The following is a 24275-nucleotide window of genomic DNA, read 5'->3' as shown; positions in this document are numbered from 1 at the left end:
TACCTCTCCACTGAGTCCCACTGATGGTAAATAGACACGCGGTTCTTTCTCTGATATTAAAAACAAAGAAGAGGGTCCTAACGGCACACTCCTCTTCCAGCTACCACATCTTTTCTCTGCTCCTTCTTAGGGCAAACCTCCTTGAAAGGTCTGTCTTACCTGCATCCTTGGTTCCTTTCTTCTTCCACCTATCAGATACTCAACCCCACGAACTGGGTTCATTGGGTCACCAATTACATCTCCGTTCTTGCGGACCCATCAGCAGCACCTCCCTCACTCTCCTCCCAGAAACCCTTCCTTCACTTCTCATCCAGCATGCCCTGCTCTCCTGTTTTTCCTCCAAACTCTGCCCTGGTTGTTCCATCTCAGTTCCCTTCTCCTGTTTTATTTTGATTTTTTAATCCCCACCTCTCAATGTCGCAGTGCCCCCAGGGCTGACATTATGAACCTTTTCTCTTTTCTACCTACATTTCAGTGGAGCTCACACCCAATCTCATGGATTTTACCACCATGCTACCTATTATGTAGCACTAATGGGAGTTATTTCCACCCCAAACTATAAAAAATGTTAGTCTCAATTGCATCTTCTAAATACTAGGATTTGAAAAGAAGCTTTCACAACTGAAAATAAGTGGGCCAACACAGTGTCCTTCCACACTGTCCGGCAGCCTCTCTCCGCCTGATACAGCTGTCGCTGAAATCTGCCAACAGTACAGTTAAAAATAGATGGTGGCTCCCTTCAAGGAGTTGCATGATTGATTTTTATAGCCTTCCACAGTTATTTGTCCAGATCAGTTGTCTCCAAATGTTTGTGCTTGCATGCCCTTGAAGGTAATGTGAAAAGCTGTGTATCCACAGATGTTTAAGTTGACCACCTAATATTTTTAAATATGTTTGAAGGTTTATTTATCCATGGGTTAATATTACTTTATTGCTAGAATAAGTCAGGATTTAGCTATTCCTATTTTTTATCTGTACCTCTTGTACTTAAAAAAAATCTTGTTCTTAGACACAAGAAGTTCTGTTTGCAAAACTGAGAATATATTAAGTATTTATTTTGCATCTAATAATTAAGACAACATATTAACATTGGAGAGGCAGGACTTAATCTTAACTTAATAAAGCCATTTTTCTAAAATTTAGGGCACTATATCCTAGGTGATATTTTTGGAATACTTTGCTCTACATCCCATATATATTAGTATAGGTCCTGCTTTTAAGAACACGAAAAGCAATGATGAGAGAAACAGACAGAAAGAGAAAGATAGAGAAAAAATATCAGGTCTGGGGAGGGATTTAGGTCTTGTTCAAATATAGCTTGAGGTGCAGACCTCTTAAAAAAAAAGAATACAATATTATCACTTTAAAGAATAAGTATAAAAGTAAATATTTTTGTAATACAAGAATAAAATCAGGGGCGCCTGGGTGGCTCAGTCGTTAGGCGTCTGCCTTCGGCTCGGGTCATGGTCCCAGGGTCCTGGGATCGAGCCCCGCATCGGACTCCCTGCTCGGCGGGGAGCCTGCCTTCCCTCTCCCACTCCCCCTGCTTGTGTTTCCTCTCTAGCTGTCTCTCTGTGTCAAATAAATAAATCTTTAAAAAAAAAAAAAAGAATAAAATCACAACAGGGGCACCTGGGTGGCTCAGTCGTTAAGCGTCTGCCTTCAGCTCAGGTCATGATCCCAGGGTCCTGGGGTCGAGCCCCGCGTCGGGCTCCCTGCTCTATGGGGAGCCTGCTTCTCCCTCTCCCACTCCCCCTGCTTGTGTTCCCTCTCTCGCTATGTCTCTCTCTGTCAAATAAATAAAACCTTTAAAAAAAAAAAAGAATAAAATCACAACAAATTATAAATTTTAAAAGGATGATAAAGTCCACAAACATCATATGACCTAGAAGAACAGAAAATATACTTCTTAACATATCTCTGCAACACTTCTTCTACAGTTTTGGGCTGATACTTTTAATCACCCCTTCAAACGGCGATGCCTTTTTATACCATTTTCTCTGGGGAAAATAGAAAACCGAGACCTTTCTTCAACATAGTTGATACATTTTCTTTTTATTAGTAGTAGTTAAGAAAAGCTTCTTTCTGTTTCATCATGATTGGTAATTATTGGTGAAACCGTAGCTACCATTTTCTCCCAGTTTCTTATTCAGGAGGTGCTTCTCACCAGGGGAAGCCCTTGGCGACTCCAGCCCTCTGACTGGCCAGGCGACAGGCACAGCATGGGGGCTACAGCACCCCTGATCTTGCTGCCTGCCTCTCTGACCCTCCGGACCGAGTGTGTGTGACTCCCTCAGCAGTAACTCATTATGACAAAATATGAATATGAAAGAGGTGAGGCAGTTAAACAAAAACTGTCATCGGTCCCACTGTGCCATATTACTGAATTTGGAATATCCCAACACCGGTCAAATCACCGCTTTCCTAATGTCATGACTCACCCTTAACAGACGTTCATATAAGACAGGAAAAGACAATGACCTATGAAAGGTTTATGATTTTTTTTTAAAGATTTTATTTATTTATTTGAGAGAGAGAGAGAAAGAGAGAAAGAAAGGGCACGCACAAGAGGGGGAAGGGTCAGAGGGAGAAGCAGATTCCCCGCCGAGCAGGGAGCCTGATGCAGGACTCCATCCCAAGACTCCAGGATCATGACCTGAGCTGAAGGCAGCTGCTTAATCAACTGAGCCACCCAAGGGGCCCAAGGTTTATGATTAAGAGAGAATTCTCCGACACCAGTATTGGACCTCTGAAGTTTGTATGCCCCGAGATGATGCATCATGGGAAATCTGGGATGGAGAAGAGGTATTCCTTTCTTTTGAAAAATGGGAAAATGGTGACGGTGAAAGAGAATTTGCGGAAAGGAGAAACAGCATCAAGGCATATGCTCTAGTTGTTGCATACATTATTCTCTGGGCCTATACTGTTTTCTGATTTGAGCCAACATCAATACAGTTACTTGGCGTTATTCAAAGTTTCTATATCTTTATTACTATTTTGTCTGCTTAGCCTATCATTAATTTTGAGATATGAGTTGAAATATTCCACTGTGATTGAGGATTTGTCAACCTCTCCCTGTAGTTCTATCCATTTTTGCTTTGTAAATATTGAGTATTTTAATTAGGTATATACAAGTTTAGAATTATTAAATACTACTTCTGAATTGAATCTTATCCTAGCACTTATCCCATTATATTGTAATTATTAGTTTATTTGTATGTTTCCCCACTAGAAACCTGTCTTATTGAGGAAGAGTCGATGTTTGACTCATAGGTAAGTACCTGATACCACTACGATGGATTCGGCTCTCATTACCTCCTTCCTGACTATTAATACAACCTCCTTACCAGACCAGCACTAAGCTACCAATTTTAGCTCTTTAAAAAGTCTCTCTCAGATTAATATACTGTGAGGACAGCTCTGATCATATCACTCCTTTTTAAAAGTATGGGTCCCTATTGCTCATGAAATAAAGTACAAACTCCATAGCTCATCATTTGAATTATTCAATGACTTAAAATTCACCTACTTTCCATTCATTTCCCTCTCACATACTAGGAGACCAATCAAATTCTCACTAGTCCCACACAAATCCTATATTCCTTCTGCTTTACACATAAAATATTTAGATCATGGCATAATTTCCCTTCCAACTCTGCAAGCCCAAAGTCTGTGAAGTCAATCCTAAAAGCCTCTTTCTCTAAAGATTTTTGGCATATTCACCCAAATCATATTCTCTCCTTCTTTTGAATGGAGTTATGGACTAAATGTTTATGTCCCCTCAAAATTCATATGCTGAGCCCTGACCCCCAATATGACTGTATCTAGGGATAAGGCCTATGAGGAGGTGATAAAAGTTAAATGAGGTCATAAGGGTAGGGCCCTAATCTGATGGGAGTGGTACCCTTATAAGAGAGCCCTGAGCTCTCTCTCTCTCTCTCTGCCACGTGATGACACAGTGAGAGGTAGCTGCCTACAAACTAGGAGAAGAGCTCTCACCAGGAATAAAATCAGTTGGCGTCTTGATCTTGGACTTCCCAGCCTCCAGAACTGAGAGAAATATATTTCTGTTGTTTAAGCCACCTAATTTGTGGTATTTTGTTATGGCAGCCTGAGTTGACTATTACCGATGGTAATATACTACTTTATAAATATCTCTTCATGGCTTTAGATTTTTTGCACTGAATTATCATTGTTCATGTAGCATGGTTATTTCTCAAATTATTAATCTAATAATTCATAATGATTCAAAGAATCCAGTGACCTCTGTGCCAGATACATAATCTCATTTGCATGCTTACAGAGCCAAGTTTTCTTGTCAGATTCATATTTACTTAATATCTCGTCATCAAAAAAATTGAGTGTGAAAATTTGTTTACAAAATCTTGTGTGATCATTTAAAAGCTAAAATAATTCATTGTTATGTAAGCCTTACCCTCCAAGATTGATGTTTGTTTTCATTATCCGTTAGGGAAAGTTATATCTACTTCTTATGTATTTAATATAGGAATTTTAATTCGGATATAAATTTCAAATTTATAATTTTTTTAGTTTTTTTTTTGAGAGAGAGAGAGTGTATGTGAGTGGGGGGAGGGGCAGAGGGAGAGAGAGAGAGAGAGAAACTCCACGCTCATCACAGAGCCCAACATGGGGCCTGAGATCATGACCTGAGCCAAAATCAAGAATTGCATGTTTAACTGACTGAGCCACCTAGGTGCCTCATCAAATTTATAATATTTTAACTTAATGACTCTGACTTCAATGATTTTGTTATACTGAACTCAACCAGCATAAAATATTATTTAAATTCTCCTAAAATTAAGAAATCACCTATTTTCCTCTTAGCTTAGATTGTGCAAATGAAAACAGTGAATGACTATAGTAGAATCATTTTAAAAACAAAATGCAGAATCTCTATTTTTTCATCTATACAAATGTGCTTTGCATTTATACAGCATTTCTTTTTCCACACACTTTAATTTATACATTACTCTGGCAGTTACCACATGCCTGCCATGTGTCATAAACTGTGTTGGCACTGAGTAAAAATTGATGAGCAAAAATAGTGGGAGAGACAGATGATAATTAATTTTTTTAAAACTACAGCAGACATTTACATATGCTTACTATCTTCCAGGCACCATTCTAAGCATTGTACATACACTAATCATTCAAGACTCACAACAACCCTTACAGGTAGGTTCTATTACTATCCCCATTTTAAAGATGAGCAAACTCTTGGCTCCAAAATCCCTGCTCTTAACCGCTCAACTGTATTCTGCTGTCTCATTAACCACACAAGTAGATGGAAAACTGCTCCTGTGCCATGCCATAAGGAGATGTTTGGGGACCATTAAAGGCCTCCATAATGGGGGATTGGCACTGGTTAGGAACGTCAGGGAAGGCTGCATGAGGAAGTCTGCTTGAGGTAAGACCCAAAGGATGAGTTAAGTAGGTAGAGGTGAGCAAGAGGAGCATTCTAGGCAGAAGAATCCTGTGGTGGAGCATGAGCAAAGGACTGAACCACAGTCAGCTGCCTTGAGTAGGAATACAGGAGGGATGGTGATGGAGGATGAGGTTAGGGAGGGTACAGGGGTGAGAGGCAGGGGTGGAGGCAGATTATTCAGGCCCTTCTAGGCCAATTTAAGAAACATCATTTCCATCTTTAACTGTATTATTCTCATTAAGAACTAATGTTCTGGGGTTTCTGGATGGCTCAGTTGGTTAAGTATCTGCCTTCAGCTCAGGTCATGATCTTGGAGTCCTAGGATCGAGCCCCACGTTGGGTTCTCTGCTCAGCGAGATTCTGCTTCTCCCTTTCCCTCTTTTCTCTCTCTTTCTTTCTCTCTCTCTCTCTCTTTCTCACTCTCTCAAATAAGTAAATAAATAAAATCTTTTTTAAAAAAAAGAACTAATTTTCTTACCTTTCAAAAGGTAAAACTAGGAGATTTCTGTTTTCTCTAAAGGACAAGGCTACCACACAGAGATAAGACTCACAAGCTATGGATAAACTATTGTCTCCAGCTTTTTCGTTGCTGTTGGTGGGGAGGTTGGCCTGTTTACCATACTGAAGCTAGTTCCTTGTAGCTGGAAACAGAAGTATAAATATGGAAACTAAAGCCTTGGATGGGGATGAGAGTCCCCAGAAAGAGAGCTGAGTAAGAAGAGAATGCCAACATTTAATTATCCATTGGCAAAGGATGAACCTGCAAAGGAGATTTATTTTGTTTTTGTTTTTTTTTTAAAGATTTTATTTATTTATTTGAGAGAGAGAGAATGAGAGACAGAGAGCATGAGAGGGAGGAGGGTCAGAGGGAGAAGCAGACTCCCTGCTGAGCAGGGAGCCCGATGCGGGACTCGATCCCGGGACTCCAGGATCATGACCTGAGCCGAAGGCAGTCGCTTAACCAACTGAGCCACCCAGGCGCCCTGCAAAGGAGATTTAAAGAAAGAGAGAGAGAAGGGGGGGGGAGGGAAAGAGAGGAAGAAAGAGAAAGAAACAAACGAACAATTTGAGAGGTAAAAAAATCAAGAAAATATTAAGTCATTGGAGGTTAGAGAAAAATGTTGTCTCAGGAAGGGAGAGGTTAACAATGTCAGATGCCACTGTGATTTCAAGTCAGATAAAAAATGAAACAGCATCATGAAAGTATCAGTAACCTTAACAGGCGCCATGGGGATAGAATAATGATTCCTAACCAGAGGCAATTTTGCCTCACAGAGGTCATTTGACGATGTCTAAAGACATTTTTGGTTGTCACAGCTGGAGGGAGAAGGCTGCTCCTGGCATCTAGTGAATGAAGACAGGAATGCTGCTAACTAAACATCCTAAATGTACAGGATGGTACCACATACATAAAGGACTGATTCAGCCTAAAATGCCAATAATGCCAAGGTTAAGAAATCCTGAGATAGAGTAATATAGGACAAAATTAACTTGAAGATGGTTTAGAGATTGTTAGTGGGAGAGAAATAGAAATAGTACATAGAGACAATTTTTCAAAAATTTGTCTGTAAAGAGGAACTAGGGCAGTAGCTAAAAGAGAATGAAGGCATCAAGTGAGGATTTTCCTTCTTCTATGTCTTTGTCTTAGTTGGGGAAAAACTTGAGCCTTTTTAAAAGCTTCAACTGAGAGAGAGTATGAATATTCAGATTAGAGAAAAGATAATCCATAACTTCAGGTACCTTAGAAGGTGAGAGGAGGTAAAATAAAAGCAGTAGAGGAGGATTTAGCCTGAGGAGAAATAATTATACCCATATTGTAACAGAAGGGAAATGGAATAGTATGGATAGAGATGCAGTTAGGGTCGTGTGTGCTGGAAATGGGACAGGTGATGGAGTTCCCATTTAACAGCTTCTATTGTCTCTATAAAATGAAAGTCAAGATCACCTTCTGAGAATCATAGCAGATGAGAGGAAGGTTTGAGGAGGCTTGACATAATCCTTATGGAAAATGGGAGAGAGACTGACTGAGAATCATTTCAGGGTTGGTATACAGTTTGAAGTTATTTTAATTAATTTTCTGTAAAATCAACATGCCCTATTGTGTAATTCTCTCCAGCAGCGCTTGGCTGCTCAGGCATAGATGTAGAGAAAGCAGTTGGTTTATCGATGACTGCAGCCTTGGCAGATGCCACAAAGAAGACAGAAGGGGAAGGGAGTGTAGTGAGCTAGCAGAAGTATTATTGAACAAATACAGCATGGCATCTTAGCTGGGCAAGGAGATATGTGAATAAGGGAGGTAGATGGCTGAGAAGAAAATGCGCAAGTTAACAAACACAAATAGGAGGACATTTTGTCCAAGGCAAAACATGACCGTGACCAATGACTTTAATCCCTGTTACAAATATGCAAACTGAGATACAAACTGCCCAAAGCAAGGTATGCAGAGCAAAGCTTTGATGTGCTGTGCAAGATGGGCCCTTTTGTGGTGGCCATCTGAGGTTCACCAGAGCTCAGGGTAAATTTTACAATATCATACTGTAAGGGTTAAAAAAAAAAATAGGTTTTACTGCGAAAACTCAAGCAATCAGCAACAAAAGTCACAGGTCCTTCGATCCTACCATTTTTCCCATGAAGAAATATGCAGGGGCCCAGGCCATCTGAAGGGCACTCAGTCCAGTATTCCAGGAAAAAGACCCCTCCCCACTGTTGCTCTTCTTTCTTACAGGGCAAGCATGATAGCAAATTTCTCAGAAGACATAAGCAGACAACTTAAATGTTAGGCAGTCTGGATTGCATGCTATCTATTTAGAGGAAGTGACTGTGAATGCTAGCTGCCCAGCATCCAATGTCAGTGGAGACCATACAAAGTTGTAGTTCTTGCAATAGGGTAAGATAATGCCATAGTCTTATAGACACTGGGTTGAAGTGTGGCTTCTCCCACTGATTGAAAGGTATTCTTGGTTCCAAATGGCCCAGTGGTTCAGGTAACCAAGAATGAGCTCTCAGGGTCAATTTCAGACGATCCTATGCCTTGTACCATGAAATTCTATATATCATTTAATAAATGATATTTAGCATAGTTTGTTGTATGTATAATTCAGCATACTTCTCTCACTTTATTTCCTCATCATCCTGTGTGGTTTTAGAGAAAATGAAGAAACAGAGGACATGGTTTCAAAGTAAAGAGAGGTCTTATGAAACAAACCATGATGTTGTTGGCATTTACCAACTAAAATGGTTTAAGTGTAACTTACAGAGAACATTTCTAAATGTGACTTCTGATACACACACAAATAGTATATACATACATACCTAAACTTCAAAATGGCAACATGTCTCATGAGGATTTTTTTTCCTTTTATAACAAAGATGGGGAGGGGCACGTAGGTGGCTCAGTTGTTAAGCGCTTGCCTTCAGCTCAGCTTGTGATCTCAGGGTCCTGGGATCGAGCCCCACATTGGGCTCCCTGCTTGGCGGGTCTGCTTCTCCCTCTCCCTCTGCTGCTTCCCCTCTTGTGCTCTCTCTCTCTCTCTCCGTCAAATAAATAAATAAAATCTTTAAAAAATATTGAAAAAAAAAAACAAAGATGGGGAGAAAAAAGAAAACAAAGCTAAGAGATCAGAGAGGAGAAAATGCTCAATAAAAATTTTCCCTTAATTGGTTCAGAGTTCTGGGATAAAATAATAGTAGACTTACAGCTAAGAAACAGAAAATATAGCTACTACTGGGAGAGATGAAATTTATCAGGTCCAAGATTTTTCTTTTTCTTTTCTTTTCTTTTTTTTTTTTTTTTTTTGAGTATAGTTGGCACACAATGTTAGTTACAGGTGTACAACTTAGTGATTTGACAAGTTTTTACATTATGCTATGTTCACCACAAGTATACCTACCATCTGTCCCATTGCATCACTATTACAATACCACTGACTGTATTCCTTATGCTCTGTTTTTTATTCCCTACTAATTCCATAACTGGAGGTTTGTATCTGCCTCTCACCTTCACTGATTTTGCCCAACTCCCCACTGGCAATCATCAGTCTTTTCTCTGTATTTATAGTTCTGATTCTGTTTTTTGTTTATTCATTTTTTAGATTCCATTTATGAGTGGAATCATATGGCATTTGTCTTTTTCAGGCTGACTTATTTCATTTAGCATAATACCTTCTAAGTCCATCCATGCTGTCTCAAATGGCATGATCTCAACTTTTTTATAGCTGTGTAATGTTCCATGATATAGATATAGATATCCCCCACACTTTCCTTATCCATTCATCTATTGATGGACACTTAGGTTGCTTCCATGTCTTGGCTATTATAAATAATGCTGCAAAAAACATGGGGGTACATATGTCATTTTGAGTTAGTATTTTCATTTTCTCTGGGTAAATACCTAATAGTGGAATTATTGGATCAGAAAAGACTCTATAATGTGGTGAAAAGGCAAACAAAAACAAAAAAAAAACAAAAAGAAGTTGAACATGGCAGAGAAAGCCACCAAGTAGTTCTTTTGGCAGTTTTATTTTTAAAGATACTCTAAAGCTACTTAGAAATATACAATATTGGAATTCATGGCAGCTCACCTTTCTGATAAAATTCCACATTCAACAGAAACTCAGTACCTCAGTGTTTTTGAGGGAAATGCCATGGACAAAAATATTCAGGTTGAAGATCAGAGAGAAAATGTTTCCTGAAAGCCAGAGGTGATGTTTTTCCTCCAAAAGCAAAAATAATCAAGAGGAAAGAAGTAAAAAATGTTAAGAATGCAAAAGAAAAATGTCCCCCTTTTCTGACAAATAAGGGAAGAACAACTTAGAGCACACAAAGTTATAGGTTTTAGAATTTAACATGCATCCAACTGAATTGGCTACCTGCTGGCTTGCACATTTCAGAAAAGTTAAAAATGGAGGTTTGGGGAAGTATGCACTTAAGACACAAAGGCATAACTGGTGCTTCTCAAACTTGAATGTTCTTACAAATTACCTGGAGAACTTGTTAAAATAGACTCTAATATAGTTGGTCTGGTATTCAGCCTGGGATAGTGCATTTCTAATAAGCTCCCAAGTGATCTGAATGCTGCTGGTCCTGGGCTTACACTCTGAACGGCAAAGTACTAATGACTCCCAACTTAACATAGCATCCAGGAAACCCAAGTAAAAATTCTCCAAATATTCATTCAGTCATAGAAATGTACAGAGATAGGTCCCTTTGTGTTGGCCTAATCACAAGATTTAGGAAATTGGTGGCATGGGGAAACAGGGTTTATTCCCTTTACCTATGAGTCACTGAATTAATTTTTGCTTTATACTAATCAAACTTATGAACATAACTCTATCACAAAAATACTTGTGCTGGGGCGCCTGGGTGGCTCAGTCAGTTATGTATCCGACTCTTGGTTTTGGCTCAGGTCATGATCTCGGGGTCATCGGATCAGGCCCTGTGTCCAGCCCCCCACTCAGCAGGGAGTCTGCTTAAGATTTCTCTCTCTCTCCCTCTGCCCTTCCCCCTGCTCTGTCTCTCTCTCTCAAATAAATAAATAAATCTTAAAAATAAATACCTGTGCTATTTTTCAGATAGTTCCAGAACCACTGATAAAGCAGTATATGCTCACCTGGCAACATTTCATGAAAATACACATGGGGATTACTACAAAATTGCAGTGGCACCCATTTTATACAGGTGATGTATGGAAACTTCCAAGGTGTAAATCTGTGGACTTCAATGAGCAGAGCACCTCACGTAAGCCTCGGATAAAGCACATGCCCTAGAAGTTGAACTATGTGCTCAAGTGCCAAAAGAGCAGTGCTTCTTTCCCCTGCCCACTTGTGCTCCACCCAGCAGAGAGGACTAATGACACCTCATCAGCAGACTGAGCCTTGCCAGTGAGAACCAGGCCTGGAAAATGTCAAAAGGTCTAGAATTAGCCTGCTTTCCTTATGTTTCACTTCCGGGGTGACATTCTCCAGCCGGTTAATTAGCAGCAGCCTCCTCCCCAAACTCCTCGCCCAATTCTCACTGTGTTTCCCCAATATCTTAGACTGAGCAGCTACCCTGTCCTGATTTATGTTCCACTTCTGCAACTAAGACTGGAGCCTGGCCAAGAATCCTAGACAGTATGGCTTCCGGGGCCCCTGATATTATGCTCGGTCCTTGTAGTCTCTACGACCTGTGGTCCAATTCCATTCCCAAGAATGAAGATATTGTTATTTGACTAAAAGTATTAATGAAATGATTGTTACCATATTTCACCCAGTCAGATTGAATCCTTTCCTACTTATACCAGCCTAGATAGGATCCATGCCATTTCTGAAACTGTGCTGTTTTATTTTAAAACAAAAATGAAAAGAAAAAACACCAAATTATTTGTATGACTAATCTGTTTACTTTGTCTCTGTGTAACCCCTAATACCTTGTGGCCACACTTAAAAATTAAAAAAAAACCTAGACACCACTGACTAGCCAGATTATATTACTGAAATCACTTTATAGTCCAGGACCTCATTTTTCTTATCTATAACATAGACATGTGGCATTAGTAACTATCTTGTCTTCACAAAATTGCTGTGAAGATTAAATGGAATTCTGAATATTGCAACACTTTGGAAATCTGTAAACTATTACATAAGCAAATATTATCACTGATATTGTAAGTTTAGTTTAGCAGATGAATAAACTACTTTTAGAAGCAAATTCTCTAAGCCTAGAGTAATGAAGTGACAGGTAACATTACATTCTGCCTCTTAAAGTAACCTCAGGGATTAAGCAGACAACTTTATCTGCAGTTATGCTACCAAATAAAATGCAACTAACTTGCATAGGTTTAAGTACTCCCCTAGGCACTAGCTAACAAAACGTGACTACTGAGCTTGTTGTCACAATACTTTGTGGTTCACTTATTCTTTGTAGGAAAACTAATTCTATACTTCCGTAATTTTTATTTTTTTCTATTTTTGATATTATAAACCAATTGGATCAATATATTGCACGACAGTGCTTTGTAGGTACGCAACACATATTATACTAAATAAAGTGCCAAAGAACTTTATCAACCCAGAGATGATGCGACCCTATGGTAAAACTGAGTATAAATTATTCATAGAGTCTATATTCATTTTCCAATATAGAGAATTTTTAAAATACAAATAAAAGGGGTGCCTGAGTGGTGCAGTCAGTTAAGCATCTGACTCCTGGTTTCAGCTCAGGTCGTGGTCTTGGGGTCATGGGATTGAGCCCTGAGTCGAGCTCCATGCTCAGCGCAGCCTGACTCTCTCCTTCTCCCCACCCCCTGCATGCTCTCTCTCTCTTTCTCTCAAATAAATGAATGAATCTTTAAAAAAAAATACAAATAAAAAGTATACATTGATTCCATAATATTCACACAGAAAATCATCCATTATTTCTCTAAATATTTCTCAGTATTGCTGAGAAATTCCATTTTAGTCCAAGCTCATCAAGTTGAATTGGCTAGTTGATGGCTTGCAGATTTCAGAAGAGTAGAGGGTAGAGCGTCCTTAAAAATGGTGGTTAGGGGCGCCTGGGTGGCTCAGTTGGTTAAGCGACTGCCTTCGGCTCAGGTCATGATCCTGGAGTCCCGGGATCGAGTCCCGCATCGGACTCCCTGCTCGGCGGGGAGCCTGCTTCTCCCTCTGACCCTCCCCCCTCTCATGTGCTCTCTGTCTCTCTCATTCTCTCTGTCTCAAATAAATAAATAAATAAATAAATAAATAAATAAATAAATGGTGGTTAGGAAGGCATGAACATGAAGCACAAAGGTATGACTGGCGCTTCTCAAACTTGAATATGCTTACAAATCACCTTTTATGTCATCTTGCGTCTTAAACAGTCCAGAATTATGAACATAAGAATGTTGTCTGACATCTTGATTTTAAGATCACTATTAAGATATAACATGAAGGAATTAGAAATCACCTCGTTTTCATTCCTTTTTAAAAATTTATTTTAAGGGGCACCTGGGTGGCTCAGATGGTTAAGCGTCTGCCTTCAGCTCAGGTCATGATCCCAGGGTCCTGGGATCGAGTCCCGCATCGGGCTCCCTGCTAGGCGGGGAGCCTGCTTCTCTCCCTCTGCCTCTGCCTCTCTCTCTCTCTCTGACTTTCATGAATAAATAAATAAATAAATAATTTTTAAAAAATTTATTTTAAAATATCAAAGAATCAATAAGCCCTAGGAAGGAGAGAAAGACATGCCAAGATGGATCCCAGAGAATATATTAAATGAATATGTCATGATTCGCAAAATCAGTTCAGACTAACATACTGAATCTGTTCTAAATTTAGTACACATTACATATATTTATACTTCAAAAATACTATTATTGTCAAATATATTTTTAAAACATTACTATGTTTGAATCTCTAAATAAATTCTTCCCAAAAAAAATACTTAAAAAAAAAAAGAAAATGAAAGCTTATTAGTATTTTTCAAAGAAGCGATCATTTGTCTCAACAGGACATGTAATCTATGCCCATGTAAATTAATCCAAAGTGCTGATTAATTTAATTTAACCTTAAAGTTTTGCTGATTATCCACTATGCTGCATTCATGATATACAACCCCTTTAATCACCGTGTAAGCAGGAAAATGATTCCGACAGTCACTGTAAATCAAGAAGAGGGCTTTTTTTAAACCCTTAGGCAGTAAAAATAGACTGCCCTTTGTCTTATACTGTTGACCTTTCCTCCGAGTTTACTTGATTGGCAGTGAAAGACTTCAGTCAACTGTTCTGGTAAATTCAGTTGTGTTGGTCATCAAACTGAGAATCTATATAGCAGGTATCACTTGTAGATTATACTTCACCTAATTTTATTTTTTACCAGTGTACTAATGTGATGCTCTGTATTTAATAAAGACCTACTTTGATGGGTTAGTCGAAATGCCTCTATTTGCCAACTCTGACTTTATATTACTGTTTGGCCATCAACCCTTAGATAGTCTATCAACTTAACTTTTGAGAACTGAATAATGCAGGAGTCTATATAGCTTTAAAATGAAAAGGCAATCAATAATGACGTGACAAAAAGAGTACAGTTCTCTCTTAATACCAAATCTAAATATTTCAATTCAACGATACTGATTCAAATGGCACACTGCTCACTTTTGCACTATTTGCAGAACTTGGATACTTTCATACTTATACTTCACAGTAGATTAACTACATGAAAGTTACTGAGTTTGACGCAATCTCTCTTGGAGAAAGGAGAGGGAGAAAGGGCAAGGAATACACCATTGTTCTTTGATTCCCTCCCAGGATATTTTATGAAGAGTTTGTTATTTACCACAGGTAACAATCTCCAGTTCTAGGCACTGAGAGTTAGGAGAAAAGATACTTTCCACCCTCCCCTCTGGTAGGAGAGATGGACCTATAATTGTTATTGTCAGGATAACGAATGCATTCTTCCATTTTTGAAAGCTTTATTTTAAGAGGTTGGTTTGTTTTCCACCCTTTTGAGTTGGGCAAAAGACCCACAAAACCAGCTATCAAGTAAACTCCTATTCATGTCTGAGAAAACTGAAAAACCTAATCAAAATTAATAAGAAGAGTACTACTTTTGAAAAGACATTAAATGCAACATTGTTAGCTCCATGCTAGCTATGGGCTTATCATATGAGATACAACAAATTCAAACCCTGTGACATTTCAAAAGGAAAAGGAAATGAATGTTTTTATTTTTTGGGGGGGATGCATGTTTTTAAAAAGAAATAAAATATCATCTCAATAGGTGCAGAAAAAAACTTTTGGCAAAACTTAACCCCTTTTTATGAAACAACACTCAACACTCGTATGTGGAATTTAAGAAATAAAACAGGGAATCATAGGGGAAGAGAGGAGAGAATAAAATAAGACAAAATCAGAGAGGGAGACAAATCATAAGAGACTCTTAACTATGGGAAACAAACAGGGTTGCTGGAGGGGAGCTAGGTGGGGGGATGGGGTAACTGGGTAATGGGCATTAAGGAAGGCACGTGATGTAATGAGCACTGGGTGTTATATAGGACTAATGAATCACTCAACTCTACCTCTGAAACTAATAATACATTATATGTTAATTAACTGAATTTAAATAAAATTAAATTAAATTAAAAAAAAAAAAGAAACTACCTTAACAAATAAAAGCTTTGTTTGGGAAAATCCACAGCAAACATTATGCTCAATGGTGAAAGCCTGAAAGTTTTTCCTCTAAGATGAAGAACAACAGGCAAAGTGCCCATTTTCACCACTTCTATTAAATATAGTACTAGAGGGCGCCTGGGTGGCTCAGATGGTTAAGCGTCTGCCTTCAGCTCAGGTCCTGATCCCAGGGTCCTGGAATCGAGCCCCCATAGGGCTCCTGGCTCAGAGGGGAGCCTGCTTCTCCCTCTCCCTCTGCTGCTCCCCCTGCTCATGCTCTCTCTCTCTCTCTCTGTATCTCTGTGTCTTAAATGAATAAATAAAATTAAAAAAAATATATATATAGTACTAGAAGTCCTAGCCAGAGCAATTATGAAAAAAAAAAAAAAAAAGAAAGGGCATCCAAATTTAAAAGGAAGTAAAATTATCTCTGTTCACAGATTATATTATCTTACAGTAGAAAACCTTTCTTTCTTTCTTACAGTAGCCATCTGTGGGTATGAGGTGGTATCTCACAGCGGTTTTGATTTGCATTTTCCTAATGATTAGTGATATTGAACATCTTTTCATGTGCTTCTTGACCATTTGTATATCTTCTTCAGAGAATTGTTTATTCGAGTCCTTTGCCAATTTTTGAATTGATTTGTTTGTTTTTTTGTTGTTGAGTTCCCCCATATATTCTGTATATTAATCCTTTATTGGATATGGATATGCAAGGATTTTCTCCCATTCCATGGGCTGAATTTTCATTCTCTTGATTGCGTCCTTTCTTGCACAAGAGTTTTTAATTTTCATGAAGTGCAATATGCTTATTTTTGTTATTGTCCATGCCTTTTATGTCATATCCAAGAAATCATTTCCAAATCCAGTATCATGAATTTTGCCCTAAGTTTTCTTCTAAGACTTATATAGTTCTGTAGTTACAGCGCTATAAACTATATTTATAGATTATATATATACATATTTATAGTCATTTAGTTTTACATTTTAAGTCTTTGATCCATTTTGAATTAATTAAAGATATCAGTGTGCCTTTCTCATTTGCCTTTGCAACATACAAGACTTTCTGCCATTAGGCCTAAGACACCCATCTGCCTCAGTAGGGGACTTGGATTGTTAAAGAATTAATGCAAAGAAAAAGACAAGCTAATATTAAACACCTGACATTCAAAACATGATTCTGCTGCAAGACTATAGGCATTTTTGATAGAGAAAAATTTTCTAAGTTATTTTTTAAAGATTTATTTATCAGAGACAGAGAGAGAGAGAGCACAAGCAGAGGGAGCAGCAGGCAGAGGAAGAAGCAGACTCCCCACTGAGCAAGGAGCCTGATGCAGGACTCCATCCCAGGACCCTGGGATCAGGACCTGAGCTGAAGGCAGATGCTTAACTGACTGAGCCACCCAGGAGTCCCCCTAAGTTCTTTTATCTCTCATTTAACATATTAGAGGTGGGGACTAATGAGGTAGCTCCTAGCAGGAAAAAAAAAAGGGAAATCCATTCCTTCTGGGTTTGGTAATTGTGAAAATGAGACCATCTAAAGAGAGAGGGAGGTGAGAGAAACAGTTTGATGTGTCCTAATGGAAACAAGCCAGAGAGGTTCAGGGCATTTTTCGAAAATAAACTCCAGATAGTCAAGGATTCATGTCTGCTTTGTTCATTACTGTACCTCCAGTGTCTAGAACAGTGCTTAGCACACAGTAGGTACAGTATTTGTCAAATGCACAGAGGACTTTTTGTTCTGCTCTGTTTTGAACTCTGGGTGAAGAGTGCTATGCTAGGCAAAAAAAAAAAAGTAGGGCAGAGGTCCAAAAAGGGGAGTCCCAGCATGATTAGAAGGGTAAAGCAAGGACATCAGTTACAGACGGGACCTAGTTTTCATCCCCAGCACATATTACATGGATCCATCATGGCAGAGGTGAGGTGGCTCCAGCAAAGTCTTATGAAATGGATATCTTGTGCCTTGGACCAGGCTGAGAACACTTCAGATACTCAGAGGGGTCTTCAGTGAAAGTAGGACATCAAGGAAGTCTGAGGCAGCAGGGAGGGCTTCTAGGCTCTGACCAAGCCAAGAAAGAATGACCAGGAAGTTACCAGCTATAGACATCAGTAGCCTTTGTCAACAGGATAACCAGGAACAGGATTATACAGATGTACTTTAGGTAACATCAGCCCCTGCACAATGCCCAGTTCAAGGTCACAGAGTTCAACTCCTCCAATGCAATGATTTCATGTAAGATCCTATTCTGTGTGCCAGACACAATTTATAAGTAAGGAGAGGAATGGGGATGGAAACAATAAAACAATTATTTCATAGAAACAGAGTTAAAGAGATTTTTTTTTTTTTTTAAAGATCCTATTTATATATTTGACACAGAGAGAGATAACGAGAGCAGGAACACAAGCAGGGGGAGTGGAAGAAGGAGAAGGAGGCTTCCCGCTGAACAGGGAGCCCGATGTGGGGCTCTGTCCCAGGACTCCAGGATCATGACCTGAGCCCAAAGCAGACGCTTAACGACTAAGCCACCCAGCCTTCCCTAAAGAGATTATTTAACCTTGTTTGTTTGTTTGTTTTATTTGACAGACACAGCGAGAGAGGGAACACAAGCAGGGGGAGTGGGAGAGGGAGAAGCAGGGGGAGTGGGAGAGGGAAGCAGGCTTCCCGCCGAGCAGGGAGCCCGATGCGGGACAGGATCCCAGGACCCTGGGATCATGACCTGAGCCGAAGGCAGATGCTTAACAACTGAGCCACCCAGGTGCCCCTAGATTTAGTTTTAAAATAGACTAGACTAAAATTACTTTTGTTTTCCCATGCCTATCTAGCAGTTGAGGAGCAGTAAAGGAGATGAGAGCAGTTTTTAAGAATAAAATATATATGCAACAACCTAAGTGTCCGTCAGTGGATGAATGGATAAAAAAGATATAGTATGTATTGGGGCTGGGGATGGGGGAACTAGGGAGATGTTGTTTAAGGTTACAAACTTATAACCAGTAGATAAATAAATCCTGGAGATCTATTGTACAGCATAGTGGTTATAGACAATACTGTGTTATAAACTTCAAAGAGACTAGGTCCTGCTAAGAGACTAGGTCTTAAGGTTTTCCTCCCCAAAAAGAAATAATTATGTGATGTGGCACGGTGTTAGCTAACTCTACAGTGGTAATCATATTTGCAATATATAAATGTATCAAATCAACACACTGTACATCTTGAACTTACACAATGGTATATATCAATTACATAACAATAAAACTCCTTTTTTTTTTTAAAGATAAGTCTGGGGCGCCTGGTTGCTCAGTCAGTTAAGCGTTTGCCTTCGGCTTAGGTCATGATCTCAGGGTCCTGGGATCAAGCCCCACATCGGGCTCCCTGCTCAGTGGGGAGTCTGCTTCTCCCTCTACCTCTGCCCCTATTCCCCTCCACTCATGCTCTCTCTCTCTCTCAAATAAATATATAAAAAAATCTAAAAATTAATTAATTAAATAAAAATAAAAAAGGAAAATCTAAGAAACCGTCACAGCCAAAAGCAGTTTAAGGAAACATGACAACTAAAAGTAATGTGGTATCCTGATGGGAACCCAGAACAGAAAAAGGATAGTAGGTAAAAACTGAGGAAATCTGAATAAACTGTGGACTATAATAATGTGTCAATTTCAGTTCACTAATTGTAACAAATGCATCATACTATTATTGTAAGATGTTAACAATAGGTGAACCTGGGCTTGAAGAAATGGGGATCTCTCTATACCCTCTGCAACTATTTTTTTTAACTCAAACTATTCTAAAATAGAGGGCTTATTTAAATTATTTTGAAAGAAGAAACTATAGTTTTCTTGTATATCTAAAAAGTGCAAATAATTTTACAACTCTACCGTCCAGAGACAGAAAACACAATCCCTGCCTCAAAAATTCTAGTGAGAAAGGGAGAAAAGAAAAAGACAGTCATCGGGGTGCCTGGGTTGCTCAGTCGTTAAGCGTGTCTGCCTTCGGCTCAGGTCATGATCCCAGGGTCCTGGGATCAAGCCCTGCGCCAGGCTCCCCACTCAGCGGAAAGCCTGCTTCTCCCTCTCCCACTCCCCTTGCGTTCCTTCTCTCGCGTTGTCTCTCTCTGTCAAATAAATAAATAAAATCTTTAAAAAAAAAAAAAGAAAAAAACAGTCCTCATTTAACATGATATCATATATCATACAATAGAGGACATGAAGGAGGCACACCTAACCCAGACCCATGGTGGGAAGGGCAAGGTGGGAAAGATTTCCTGAAGGAGCTGTCCTGAGATGACTATTAGATTAGCTAGAATATTCCTAAAAGAAAACAAACGCACTGTTGACAAAGCCATATATAAAGTCAGCAACATCCAAATTCAATTTATAAAACCTTTATTGATTTCCACGCCATGGGAATAACATCAGTGCCCTCAGATTTAGAGTTTACTGAACAGAATCACTGAGAATGCAGTTGAAATCACATTCTTCCACTTGACCGCTATGTGACCTTAAACAAGTTACTTAAGCTTGGGCACTCAGTTTCCATATCTTTAAATTAGGGGTAATAATAATATTGTTTTGGGAATTGAGTTAGTACGCGTAATGGGCTTAGAACACTGCCTGGCATCTCTTAGATGTTCATTAAATATTAACTGTTATTAACTATTTATAGGGTATATATTAATTTTTGAAACATTTCAGACATTTTATTTTTACATATACTTGAAAAATAAATTACAGCTTAGGAAGTAGAGCACAAAAGAGGTTAAGGGACTTGCATAATGTCTGAAGATGAATGTTTTTCCCTAATTCTATTTTTTTTAAAGAAAGAGCCTCTCTAAACAAACCTTTGGCTTCTCTTTGCTCTAGTTAACTCACTCCATTCCTGGGGAGGGGGAGTGATTTACCTAGTTGGTAAATTTGGGAAAAATAACTGGTCAGCTTGGCTCACCTCTGTCCTTCTTTCTGGGGAATAAACATGCAGTGAGCATGATTTCCCCAATCCGTCCGTGATGGGGAGAGTAAGTTGTCTGGTTCTGGAGTTTAGTTGTAGCAAGCTCATTTGGCTGACAGATCTATAACTGCAGTCTCCAACTGGACTTTTTAAATTTTTTTGGCAAGTTTGTTTGCTTCATCACCCCCAAGCTTTCTGACAGAAAACTAAGGTTTTTGTGAAACATCTCTCAGTGTGGCCAAGCACACTAAACAATCAGCTCCATCTTTTTTCTTTTCTTTTCTCTGTCCTTTTCTTTTCTTTTTTTAAGCAATCTCTATGCCACATGTGGGGCTCAAACTCACAACCCTGGGGTGCCTGGGTGGCTGAGATGGCTAAGGGTCTGCTTTCTGCTCAGGTCATGATCCCAGGGTCCTGGAATCGAGCCCCACATTGGGCTCCTGACTCAGCGGGGAGCCTGCTTCTCCCTCTCTCTCTGCCGCTCCCCCTGCTCAGGCGCTCTCTTTCTCTGTATGTATCTCTGTGTCTCAAATGAATAAATAAAATCTTAAAAAAAAAAAAACCTCACAATCCCAAGATCAAGGGTTACACACTCTACCAACTGAGCCAGCCAGGTGCCCCCTCCCCATTTTTTTTCTTGGAGACATTCCCCCTGAACCTTCCATCCTCCTGCTCCAAACTGTATCGCTTTGAAAACAATTAAAATAAAAAAGTACATGCAAACTGTAACAGACACTACTTATTCATTCTCTCTTTCCTTAATAACAAAACCTGGGTTTGGACTAGTCTCACCGCTGCCTAGATGCAGCTGACCAAGTTTTGGTGAATGAGATAGAAACAGATATGCTGTCTGGTATTTCCAGGAATACTTAAAGGGAGGAGGTGCATCCTTCTTTTCCTCTTCCTCCATCATGTTGCCCGAACTTGGATATGATAGCTGGAGCTCTGGTAGCCTTCTTGTACTATGACAAGGTCCACATAATAAGAGGGAGGAAGCTGTGAGCTGGAGAGAGCCTGGCTTCCTGATGACTTTACAGAGCTGCCACACCAGCTTTGAATTGCTCACCTCTAAAGTTTTATGTGATAAACAAATTTATCTCTTGTTTAAGCCACTGTTGCTTTGTTTTGTTTTGTTTTGTTTTGTTTTGTCATATGCAGCTGAAGTAGTCCTTACAAATATAGAAAATCAGCTCAAGCCCTCCTTCTCTTGTCCTTTCTCCCCAACCAGACTGCCAACTCTAAACCTTTCTACAGGGAAACTCTGGAGTCAGGATTTCAAAAGGAAGTTAAATTTATTTGCAAGGGTAAAATGATTTAGCTTTAAATTTGGGGCCAAAGAACATTTTATAAGACCTATCGTTAGAAAAAAGAAAATATCACCATTAAAAAACCATCTCGAGTTTCTTCCTATCATGGTTTCCAAGCATTCCATACACTGTTTTTGGTTTATTTGTTATATCAATGCTTAGGACTTTTTTAAAAGACTTATTCATTTATTTATTTGAGAGACAGAGAGAGCGAGCGAGGGGAGGGGCAGAGGGAAGGGGGGGAAGCAGACCCCCCCACTGAGCACGGAGGCCCATGCTAGGCTCCATCCCAGGACCCTGGAATCATGACCTGAACCAAAGGGAGACACTTAACCAACTGAGTCACCCAGGCACCCTGATGCTTAAGACTTTTTAAATGACTTTTCCTATGCAAGCTCTAAGAGCCCAAGTTTTGACAGTTATTTTTTTGTTTTTTAATAAAAACATCAGGGCTCAGTTGTGGCTCAATTGGTTAAGTGTCTGCCTCAGGCTCAGGTCACGATCCCGGGGTCCTGGGATTGAGTCCCGCATCAGGCTCCTTGCTCAGTGGAGAGCCTGCTTCTCCCTCTGCCTGCCACTCCCCCGCTTGTGCTCTCTCTCTCTGATAAATAAATAAAATCTTTAAAAAAAAAAAAGAGTTGTATGTAATCACTTTAAAAAAGTAAATAAATAATAAAAATAAATAAAATACAACTATCTTTACCTCTATATATGTGCATCTCTATAATTTTTCTAACAAATATTAATTGCACAGCAACTAAACCTTACTTCATTCTTAACGTCCTTCCTCTGTTTTCTATAATTTAGGCTAAAACCTTGGGCTCTGACTTCACTCTATGAACTCACTTTTATACTCCCTCTTCACTGAGTAAGATACCTTTTGATTATGTCTTTTGATTCCCATGCTCTGGGAGCCTCTTCTTCATCTGCTTTGTCTAACTGCCATCCTCACCCAGCAAAGACAACTAGCCATCAGCCCTTCTCTTTTTAAACTATCACTTATTAAAAGCCTGATTTTTGATAAATGCTTTCATTATTTCATCTAATCTTCATAATGATCCTCCAAGTGAAGTGTTATTCTCTTCATTTTACAGATGAATCAACTGTAATTCAGAGAGAATAAAACTAATCTCTGGTTTGTTTCCAAAGTCCATTTTCTTTATATTGTACGACCCCTTTTCAAAAAATCTCTCTCTGGTTTCCATATCTCTGTCATTATATTAGGTCCTTCTACTTGTCTGACGTCAACTCTATTTCCTTTCCTATCTCCCCTTCTCTTCACTGGCTAAATCTGGATATTTCAAAAAAGTGCAGAATAAATTGTTCAATTTAGAAGAGATTTTGGAAACACAATTCCAAATTTTACAAAATAATATTATTAACAATATCAGTATATTATTGCTACAAAATAAAATACACCAAAAATGCTGATGGATATAAAAACTAAATGAGGCAGACTTGTCCACTTCAGACCCAAATTATCACAGGATTGGGACTATGAACTATACATAATACCCCAAATAACTCCTTTCCTTTCCAAAAACAGACACACACATACACAGACCTTAAGAAACACTGTAGTGTTTTCTGACCCTTCTGACTATAGCCCTTCTCCCACTCCCCAAATACATTAATATCAATGTTTTAGAAAACCCTAGAGTCACTGCCAAATAGCTGAGATTATCCATCAGATGTTCCTCAAGGAGATTCTTCTCCTGACAACTCCAGCATGAGATTATTGTGTATATATAGATCACTGTTATGCACAGGACAGGCTCATGACAAATGTTTGCCAAAATGAAGACAGCACATGGCACCACTGTAGCCCTAGACAGCAAATTCACTGGCATTCCAAGAACGTCACAAATAGCACACTAGTGTGACTTTTTTAAAAAGGGCACTATGTGGCTTGTAAATGTCATCTTGGAGACACGTCACATTGAATCGTGGTGTTTTCATTACTTAACATTCCTCACTTCCTTTCACAATATGAAATTTCCAAAATTAAGATCATTTGGATTGACAGATCTTTTAAAATTCAAGCATTTGTATAAGAATAATTCCCCACTAAAGGAATTCATTTCGTCAGTCTGTTTTACTCCTTATTTCTAGCTAAAATATTGGGCACTAACGTGACAGTTTTGCTGGCGGAGGGACAGCAAGAAAGGCTAATTTTGGAGCTCTGGAGAAGAGTGATGAACAGGAGGGCAGTGCAATGAGAGGGTCATGGGATAGACTGAAAGTGGAAGGGGGTATGGGTAGGAGAGCCTGAAGACAAACATGAACATGAACTGTGTTTCACATCAGTTAGGGTCCCACTCTAATATTTGTACTTCCACAGTACTTAGTACGTCTCAGGCACAGTTCTAAGACCCCATTCAATTAATAGTAGCTTCTAGGGGCACCTGGGTGGCTCAGTTGTTAAGAGTCGGCCTTCGGCTCAGGTCATGATCC

At 39.2% G+C, this 24275-nt stretch overlaps 1 protein-coding gene across 1 annotated transcript in view; it reads right to left on the bottom strand.

Moving 5' to 3' along the window:
- The window catches only part of FRRS1 (ferric chelate reductase 1), an 87054-nt gene extending 78240 nt beyond the window's left edge, over positions 1–8814 (bottom strand). Inside the window, exon 1 of the mRNA XM_035017951.1 lies at positions 8759–8814. The gene's annotated coding sequence lies outside the window, so the exon portion shown is untranslated. The remainder of the gene's footprint in view (positions 1–8758) is intronic.
- Positions 8815–24275: the final 15461 nt, after the last annotated feature.

The sequence above is a fragment of the Mirounga leonina genome, unplaced genomic scaffold (genome assembly GCF_011800145.1).
Source record: "Mirounga leonina isolate KUSES-001 unplaced genomic scaffold, KU_Mleo_1.0 Mir_173, whole genome shotgun sequence".
NCBI lineage: Eukaryota > Metazoa > Chordata > Mammalia > Carnivora > Phocidae > Mirounga > Mirounga leonina.
Note: the sequence above shows the minus strand (reverse complement) of the source record. Positions and strands in the feature narration are given on the sequence as shown.